Source organism: Mus caroli, chromosome X (assembly GCF_900094665.2).
Source record: "Mus caroli chromosome X, CAROLI_EIJ_v1.1, whole genome shotgun sequence".
NCBI classification, from domain to species: domain Eukaryota; kingdom Metazoa; phylum Chordata; class Mammalia; order Rodentia; family Muridae; genus Mus; species Mus caroli.
This window is the reverse complement of record NC_034589.1, coordinates 124862878-124871258: the sequence shown is the minus strand read 5'-3', so window position 1 is coordinate 124871258 and position 8381 is coordinate 124862878. Positions and strand designations below refer to the sequence as shown.

The 8381-nt window shown below is 38.1% G+C and overlaps 1 long non-coding RNA gene across 1 annotated transcript; it reads right to left on the bottom strand.

The window, feature by feature from the left end:
- LOC110286211 lies at nucleotides 1-6778 on the bottom strand. Its single transcript, XR_002377133.1, has 6 exons — nucleotides 6720-6778; nucleotides 5917-6007; nucleotides 3460-3576; nucleotides 2088-2299; nucleotides 1138-1353; nucleotides 1-50 (listed from the first exon to the last, which is right to left on the bottom strand). It is a non-coding gene; the product is annotated as an uncharacterized LOC110286211 (long non-coding RNA).
- Between the last annotated feature and the right edge of the window lie 1603 nt (nucleotides 6779-8381).

The window sequence follows — 8381 nt, the reverse complement described above, 5'->3', positions numbered from 1 at the left end:
GGATCCGGTGCCCTCTTTTGGTGTGTCTGAAGACAGTTATTTTTAACTATCTGTGGAAGAACGCAGAGTTTGTCCCCAATCACAAGCTGATACACCAAAGATAAAAAAAAAAAAAAAAAAAAAAAGAATGCCATTTTGAGGAATCCAGCAGTTATTTCATGGATGTAGACCTGAATAATATGGTTTCATAGAAGGCAGAATCCTACTTGATTCAAACCTATATTAATTTATCCTCAGAAATGTATAAATAGAGATAGGTATACAATATACAACCCCAGTAATGCTAGGTTTGCTTATACATTTTGAAAGGAAAAAGAGAAGTGAGAAAATTCAGACTCCTTTTCCTTTCAAAACTTGGTGACAAGCTCTCTTTTAGGGACATTTATTTTGCTTTACTCCACAGAGAAGGTTCTTAGCATGCTCTACCATACATATATGTGTATGAATGTGCATGTGCCCATGTGTGCAAGCATTTTTTTTTTTTTGAGACAGGGTTTCTCTGTATAGCCCTGGCTGTCCTGGAACTCACTTTGTAGACCAGACTGGCCTCGAACTCAGAAATCCACCCATCTCTGCCTCCCAAGTGCCGGGATTAAAGGCGTGAGCCACCACTGCCTGGCTGCAAGCATGTTTTTATAATTCCAATCTTTTGTTTGTTTGTTTGTTTGTTTTCACTTAACTATGTTTGTGTTTTTAAAGGTACCCATTCTTGTTTCTAACTGAAATTGTATACTAATTCAAACAGTGACTAAAGACTAAAAACATTATGATGACCTTATTCCTTACAGAGAGAACTGAAGATTGGAAATTAAATTTCCTGTCAAGTTGGATTCTTGTAAATAGTACCTAGAACTGGACGGCAGTGGATCAATGAGATGGCCACAAGACCTTAGACTTCAGGGTATAGCTATCTGGTGTCTACTGTCTGTATGTGCCCATGGAAAAATAAGGTTTTTAAAAAATGTTTTATGCCTGGGCCAGGAAGCAGAATTTCAAGGCGAGCTCTTTGGGAACCATTTGTCAAAGTGAATAAACACTACCCAGCTCTGATTGTACAACCACCAAACAACTTAGGAAAGACCTTTCATCGGTTGGGAAAGCAGTTTTTCAAGTCAAGTGACTTCAGTAAACACTTACCTTTCGAGGAAGTTGGAAATGTTTAAAATGTCCAGGGTTTGTGTGTGAAGACTTCTGAAGAAGCTGTGTTTGCAGAGACGGACTGTCTGACTAGGATTGCAGTACTGTGCAGACATTGGAATGTTGCAGGTTCAGAGTCTAATTGCCTTATCTTGAACTAGTTCTAGCCCTCAGGAACACGAATTCCTTGTCTACTTCTGTTTTAGAACTAATATCCTGTAACAATGGATAGAAATTGTTTAGAATCTATTAACTAAGTAGATTACTAGCTCTCATCCACCCAAAAGCCAAGGATGTCATCAGATAGTATCTTGGGCTTATAGGAAAGCTTCCCCAATTTTGCTCTAACTACCTCCATAATGTACCCACAAACATATTTTTTAAATTGCATTGATTTATGAATTTCTGTATTCTGTAAAACTGAAACTTCATGAAAGTGTTTCCACAATGGAACATGGAATTTAGGGTAACCTAAATCTGTATTCCCTGGTCATGGCTACTCAAAATGGCTCCAGAATCAATAATTTCTTATTCTCTTTAAGATGAGAATAGGTTTCAGTGTCAGCAGTTGAAAAAGCACATATGAATATTTCCTTGAGAAATCTCTTTAAGAATCAAGTTGAATTCAGAAACACATCCATATATAAGCCAATAAACTACAGTTAACATTATGTGTAATCCGTGGTGAGACTTAGATAAAGGTTCATCAAGGTCTTTGTAACCTGCACCCTGTTTCAAGGGCTGTTGTTAATGGGGCATAACGTTTAAGAGAAGCCTGGCTCCAGATTCATCAGTGTCTGCGTTTCATCTTATTACAACCCTTCTAGGGAGGTACTGATGTCTTCTTTTCATAGATGTGTATGACTGCATAGGTGCTACCTTCTCCTAAGCACAGAGCTGGGTGGGAAGCATGATCCTTACCTGGCTCCTGCCAGCGTTTTCGAGATTACCTGAGAGCTTGAGTAGCTGGAATGGCTGGTGGCAGTGTTGCAGCAAATGTGTGCAGACACTTTCTGCTGTTAGGGTTGATTTCAGGTTTCCTTGTGTTTATCTCCTTATATTTTCAGCATGGATCCAGGCTTGTGGCCATTTTAACTTGTACCAGAGGGGGCTTATATCAGGTCTGGCTGGAGTCAGAAAAGGTCTGGAATCAGTGTTCCTCCTATACTTTATGAAAAATTAAATTTGTGGAGAACATTAGGCTGTTTGTTTAGAAAAGAGGACTCATTTTTGGAGGACAAAGAAGGAAAATATCTAGACAGAAATGAGGGAAGATGTCTACATGTACCTTTGGGAATAGAGACCTGAGCAGTGCTCCATTTCAATGCCATGGGGAGCCTCCTCCATGGTCAACCAAGCCTGGGCATCTGACCAAGAGGCAGGCTTTCTGTAAATGAAAAGATGAAGCCCAGTTTGGGGTCTTAAGGGCACAGGGTCAGCACCAATTCAACCTTAAGCAATGAAGACATACGATGGATGATGATGGAAGACATATGATGGATGATGAATGATGGTAGCCCTCAGGATATAGCATAAATTTCTGTGGGGAACTACATTAACAAAGAATACCTTTGAACATTTGTAATATTTCCCATCTAGTTACAGTCTCTTTAGTAGTATGTATCCTAATCAACTTCAAGGTGAGGATACATGGTTTTTTTTTTCAGATATGTACCGTAATGTATTTTCTTAATATTATTAAAAACAGTGACGGACAGCTTTTAGCCTATCAGTTTAGTAATAGGAAATTAAATAAATTAAATAATAATTTCTATTATTTTAAGTGTGACTAACACCAGATACTTTTAAACAATAATGTTAAAAATATAAATTATTTTCAATGTTATATTAGCATAAGGTATTATAATGTTCCTGTGTTTAAGAAATACAGAATTAATACAGAAATACAATATATTTTCTTATATATAAGTAGGATTTACACAAACTACTCTTTGTAAGGGAATTAAATGTTCACCACTATAGTACTATTCATACAGTAAAACACTTTGACCATATACAGGTTAAAAATTGTTACAAACTTGATACATTTGTTACAGGAAAATATATTTATATGTATACTAGGCCACAAAGGTAAAGGTTCCATATTTGCTAAGTCTCTTGGCATTTATTTAGACGTCTAAAAATGAAAAAAAAAAAAGTGTTGAAATGATTGTTCTTCTCGCGTAAACATTTTCAAGCAAAGAAATGAGCTGAAAGTTATTTAATAATACCTAGTATATACCCTGATATCTTACAGGTGCCCTGTTAACTATTCAGGATTCTAGAAAACTCTATAAAGTTGTATTGAACCACAACTCCTACCTCTTTACTGCCATCTGTGTTCAAGCTGCAGTTCTGGATTTTTCCATGAGGTGGCACAAATATCTCTCAATCACCAGCATAAGGTCTAACCGTGATTCCATTGTCAAGCTGCAAGGTCTACGAGGAGAAAAACAGACAAATCAATAGCATAAAAAATAGCCATCTAAAAAAAGATGACTGTAAAATACTCTGGGACATGTGCATGATGAATGACAGGTAGCAGTGGCAGGGCAGTGTGTGTGGGTGTGTGGGTGTGTGGGTGGGGTTTCTGCAGCAGAACATCACCAAACTGAAACGAAGTGTGTACAACATCTATAGAATGGAACTAATACAAGCAGAAGAAAGAAAAAAAAGGAAGATGGTTTACACCATCATTAAACACTGTTCCGTTATTCATCCACAATGTGGGGATCAGCCTTAGCATCTCCTTTATAAAGGTGTTGTGAGTATAAATGAATAGAAAAATCACTTGATACATAAGGAACTGCGATGGACTATTGAGCTAGGCATGTAGAGTGGTTCATGCCTGGAGTTCCAGCTGCTAAGGAAGTTAAATTAGGAGGACCACAACTTTGCCTGGGAGGTGGGCAAACCCCTGGCTCAGATTTTTTTTTTAAAGAACCCCGATATGTAGGCTCATGCTTACAATCAGGAGGCTGGAACTTGATGATTGATGTGAATTTAAATGCAGTCTGGGTCGTAGAGTGAATGAAAGCCCAGCCTGAGCTATGTTTGGAGACCTCTTATTGGTGACCCAGGGTCCAGGGATACAGATCAGTGGTACAATACCTTCACAGACTGAGTAAGTTCTAGGTTTCATCTCCAGACCTGAAAAGAAAGGTCTGGGGGTGTAGTTCAATGGTAGAGAGAAAGAAAAGAGGAATTAAGACTTTGGCAGGAGAGTAGAGGAGGGGAGGAGGAGGAAGAAAGAAAGAGGGAAGCTTAAATATAATTAGTGTACAATTGAGAGTAATCTAATTTAAGGTATATTTAGTGACTGTTAATTACATACATTTTCCCATTTCATCTACCATGAAACTATCCTGGCTTGGATAGTGAAAAGAATAGGAATTAAAAAAAGAAAGAAGAACGAAAGAAAGCCCTTCTAGCTACATTCACATTCGAAAATGGCTCAGTGACAGAAGAGTACTTTGAGAGCAATAGAACTTCATAAAAAGTTTGGGTGTCTCTGATGCTGCTTTACTAGTGTATCCAGAGGCCTGGGTGCTCAGCTTAGGCAAATCAGTCACCTAGCAGAAGGTCAGAAGCATCTCTAGGCCGAACCATGCTTTTAGCAGTCAGAGCATATCTCCACTTTCTGGATTATAGCAAAGGCCACTCTTCTGACATTTCCTGGCATGCTTCTCCCTACACTCCTAAGTAAAGTCCATCGAATGCAGAGCAGGCTTCTCTGATTACTTACATAGTTAACCCAGCAAGGCATTCACATGAGAAAAAAAATGAGGAAAAACTGTGTGGAAACACCCAGAGCCCAGTGCCATAGCTTCCAGATGGGAGACATGTTTACACAGCAGGATTCAGGGTAAAAGCTGAGTCTCGGCTTCGTTCAGAATAACATTCCAAGATTCAGTAAAACAGGAATTAAAGAATGTCTGTGGGACTTTCCTTGTGCATCTAAAACAAATAGGAGAAAGGAAAATGTATACATGTCCACATGGTAATGCAAAACCAGACTGTATTCTACACAGGCTTTATCTCTCAAACAAGTAAGAGGCTTGCATGGCATCTAGGACACAGTTGTCAAACACTCTTCTGTTTACCAGGATGGTCAAGGTTCTAGACCCATAGAGCAGGCTTAGATGAATATGATGAAAATGAAAGACAGACTTAGGCCTAGAGAAATGGAAAATGTTTCATGTTCAGTACACTAAGCGGCTATTTAAGACTATTTAAATTTGACACACCACAGCTGATGGGGGGTGATGATTTTTACAGTATACAAATATCAACCAAAAGGCTGTGTTACACAGGAAGGATACATGCAATTTACCTACAAAATAAAAAAATAAAATTCAAAGTGAAATGACAATTGTTTTGGAATGTAAATTCTATATATTCTATTAGTGGTTCAAACAGTGTGAAAATCTGAAAACTATAAAAAGGCATGCAAGTAGGTGAGTGGATAAAATCAATTGGGATGTTATTATGTACTGGCATACTGTATTACAATAAAAAGAATGATTCAGGCTGGAGGTAATGGCTAGTGGCATAACGTGTACCAAATAAGCTGAAGGCTCTGTGTTAAATTTTTATCAATGCAAAGTTAATAAATAAGAAAATACTATTGTTATATGCAGTAGATAGGTAAATATAAAAATACTGTGAATACAAAAGAATAGTTCAAAATGACAAAATCTAACTAAAAGAATTTCCATGAATCTCGTCAAATAGGTTTCTGGTACGTGAATGCTATAGCAACAGAAGTGCTGTACTTACAGAGGTCCAGGGCATTAGGAAGGTCAGAGAGGCTAGGGCTACAGAACAGGAAACCTCCTTTCCTGGGAATTAATGATGATAGTGTGGAGATCTGTGTAGTTTTAGAGAACATAGTTGGCTATTATTATAACAGACCAATATGTATGATTTTAATCTTTTTGAAACTGCTTAATTTGAGTATCTGACATTTTGACCCCTTTAGTGAATACTTGATAAGTTCGTTCGTACTTTCATGAAAATCATTACAATTTTTTTTTTCAAAATGGGAGGCTGGTGAAGTGGCTCATCCAGTAACGGTGCTTGCTGTCAAGCTGGAATGCCTGAGATCAGTTCCCGGTGCCTGTCCCTGCCCCATACAAATACATGTAATAAAAATATGAAAAGATGGTACCATAGAATAATACATATCAAAATCTCAAACATGCAAACAATGACATAGCTCAATAACTAACCTGAGATCATTGACTATTGTTCAAGGAGGTGTTGACTACTGATCAAGTAGGTGTCCTGAACCTTATGAGTGAGAGAATATGATACCCAGTTCATAGCATGGGGAAGCTGGACTGAGAACAGAACTATTTCCTGCCCCTTCTTCCAATGTACTCTCTTCCTGGAAATGGAAACTGAGCCCATGACAACCTGGAATAGAAAAACACATTATCTGGGGGTCAAGAGGTTACTACCTCTCTTAGGAGACAATACATGGCCAAGTCCTAAAACAGAAACCAGTTGACTTGGTTCTGAAATCCTTTAGGCTTTCAACTATTAAGGATGTTCAGCCACTGCCATGGGGGCATCCATACCTTCAGCTGAGCCCAAACATCTGCCTTTCTAGCCACATTACATAGGTCTCCATTAAAAATCACATTGGTTGCTATAACGACATCAGGTTTCTATGGCAACTGTGACTCACCGGATGTTTTAGAAAATGTAATTGTCTCTTTGTAGCCCTCCCTTCTGTGTCCCTGCATTTCTCAGAACAAATCAAATCAAAACAAAACAAAACTGCAAAACTAAACTAAACTAAAATACTGGCTCTTTCCAACCCACACGAAAACACATACTCATTAGAGGTATTGAGATGGGAAGCTGATAATTAGCCAAAGAAGTCCAACAGGTTAACTAAGCATTTTCCTGTAACTGGGATCCTGCTGTTTTCGCCAGATCACCTTGGTCTTCATGAAATGTTCTGGTTGTCATGGTTTCTTTGATTCACTCGTTACTGTGGTAACCGTGATGCACAGGCTTATTCTCACACAACTCTCCTATTCTCCTTTTCATGCCACCTGCCCCCCCCCATCCCGTTTGAAAGCAAAATAAAATGTCTTTGCTTTGTTGGCAACCACATGAGAAGCATAAGCAGAAGGTCTAGCGGGAGAAGCAGGCAGCTGAGAGACTACTCTGCTCCTTTTATGAGGAATTTTGTTTGCTATAAAAGTGACCTTAGCAAGCACGATATGTTCACATCTACTCAGGAATATTTTCTGGGACTCTTGGAGATGAGGTAGCCCTTGAGTGGGTGGAGCTGTGCATATAAGACATACAGTCCACACTGTATAGTTTGAAATGTGTAGCTGAACATCAAGGGACTGCTTCTAATCTTTGAACTACATGAACTAGAAATATTTTTAAAAAGTCATTTGTGAAATAGAATGATTTTAAGAAGGGTTGGAAAATTATACTTATTTCACATGCTGAAATTTAACTACCCATCTGAACCATATTAAATGATCCCTATAGCAATACTGACACTCTTAAATTGCCATCCAATGAGTATATCAGAGGTATTTTCAGAACACTCCCCATAATCTGGAATTGTAAAAAACCGAATGTTACATCCATAGGATGGAATTGTGGGAGGTAGTAAATACCATCACGAGAGATCAGAGTAGAAATCAATGGTTCACATTATTTCTAGTGTGTAGAGAAATAGACACTTTCAAATAACATTTTAACAATGTTATTAACACTAGTATTAATTAACAATTAACACTAGCATTAATATTTTGCATGTATTGTACTAATAAATGTTTCATGGTTTTGAAAGAACATTTAAAAAATGATTGCAGTGGGGCGTGGTGGCACACACCTTTAATCCCAGCACTCAGGAGGCAGAGGCAGGCAGATTTCTGAGCTGAGTTTGAGGCCAGCCTGGTCTACAAAGTGAGTTTCAGGACAGCCAGGGCTATACAGAGAAACCCTGTCTCGGAAAAACAAACAAACAAACAAACAAACAAAAATAAATAAATAAAAATGATTGTAAATAAATTATAAATATATTTTTATTTGTAAATATATGGGGAATTGTACTAAACTTCAGTTGATATTGTTAAAGAGGACAATAATTATTTTTTTAATTAGGTAATTTCCTCAATTACATTTCCAATGCTATCCAAAAAGTCCCCAATACACTCCCCCCACAGTCCCCCACCCACCCACCCCCACCCCTTGGCCCTGGCATTCCC